We start from the raw sequence: 1,397 nt of genomic DNA, 5'->3' as shown, positions 1-1,397 counted from the left end.
TTTGTATATATATATACGATTCTGAACAAAAACTAATTACATACATTTGACCACATATTTCACCAGCACATACTGATTTTGTATCCTTTTCTCTCAAAAAACACGCCGATGAGGTGAAAGTACTGGGTAGTGTCTGCATTTCAGGCACCAAAAGGTTCCAACGACGTTCATAGATAAGTGCCTGGATGTAGCCAATGATCACATGACAGTATCATTTTTGTTGGGGACGCTGCAGGTCTCAAAGTGAAGAAGATGGTGATAAGGATGACGGTGCGCTCTGATGTCGACCTCACTGACTCCACAGTCACTGATGCTCTCCTGAAAAAAGTAAATAAAATATGTTTTGATGATTTATTCATATTTAATAGGTTTACAGACGCATTGATGTGACACAGATGGGCAGGTAAAGCTATTTCTGGGGATTTGTGGAGTGAAACAGTGATAAAGGGTTTTGATTTGTCTAACACTGTGTGTCCCCTCAGTTGGACGCTGCTCTGAGACAACAGTCGGTGACTGATTTCAAACTCAGCTGGCAAAGGGACAACAGTGGACTCGTCTTCCAACGCCGCGAGCAGTCAGTCGGCGGTTGAGAAAATCAGTGAGTACACAGTTTGCTTCCTAATCTCAAAAGACTTGGAGTCCTTTCGAATATAGAATTTGACTTCGAGCAGTCATCAGCTGAGACCTTTTCTTCTCCTTCTCATTACAGGATGCTAATTGTAGCGTTAGCATGGGTGCCCCTACCGATTCAACACAAGAGTTGACTTGTTGAAGAATTGAGCGATCATCTTAATACTGTATCGGTGAAGTGTGTAGGAATAGATGAATGTATCCTCTTGAAACTAAAAAAATGAAGTAAATGAAATATTTTAATGACCTCTTTGCTTGTGTTGAAGTGGTATTTTAGAAGAAGAGATTAAATCTGTTTTTATTTTGTTTAAATGACTTTTTACACATCATTTCCATCCGTGCTTTATTGTCAACATTTGCATTTATGCTGAGTGCATGTGAGTGAACTTGCCTTGGTGCACACGTTCTATGGTTTTGTGGATTATAAGAATCTTTTATATGCGAAGTTAGTGGAGTTTTTAATACAGTGATGTTGGGGAAGACTCCGATGGCCTTTATGTTCAATATGAATTGTGACTTCATGTGATTCCCCATGTTTTGATGCCGAAGTGTCAAATTATACATGTTATTAAAGAAAAAGATAAAACCTGATCTGAAATGTGTGATTTTATGTGATATTAAAGTGATGTTTAATGCTTTTTACCCTGAAATCTGAGAAATTTTGAGTTAAAAGTATAAAAAACACAAAAGACTTGCGTGACTTTCTTGATCTCTGAAGTGGTTTATTTGACTGCACATGTGAGGCTTCAACCTGACAAATATCTCAA

General features: G+C 38.0%; 1 long non-coding RNA gene across 1 annotated transcript; it reads left to right on the top strand.

Moving 5' to 3' along the window:
* The first annotated feature begins 205 nt into the window (after positions 1-205).
* On the top strand, positions 206-846 carry LOC116379936 (uncharacterized). The gene is made up of 3 exons (XR_004212491.1): positions 206-327; positions 483-598; positions 710-846. It is a non-coding gene; the product is annotated as an uncharacterized LOC116379936 (long non-coding RNA).
* The last annotated feature ends 551 nt before the right edge of the window (positions 847-1,397 follow it).

This window comes from Anarrhichthys ocellatus, unplaced genomic scaffold (assembly GCF_004355925.1).
Source record: "Anarrhichthys ocellatus isolate YVR2014 unplaced genomic scaffold, GSC_Weel_1.0 scaffold5584, whole genome shotgun sequence".
NCBI classification, from domain to species: domain Eukaryota; kingdom Metazoa; phylum Chordata; class Actinopteri; order Perciformes; family Anarhichadidae; genus Anarrhichthys; species Anarrhichthys ocellatus.
This window is presented reverse-complemented; position numbering and strand designations above follow the sequence as displayed.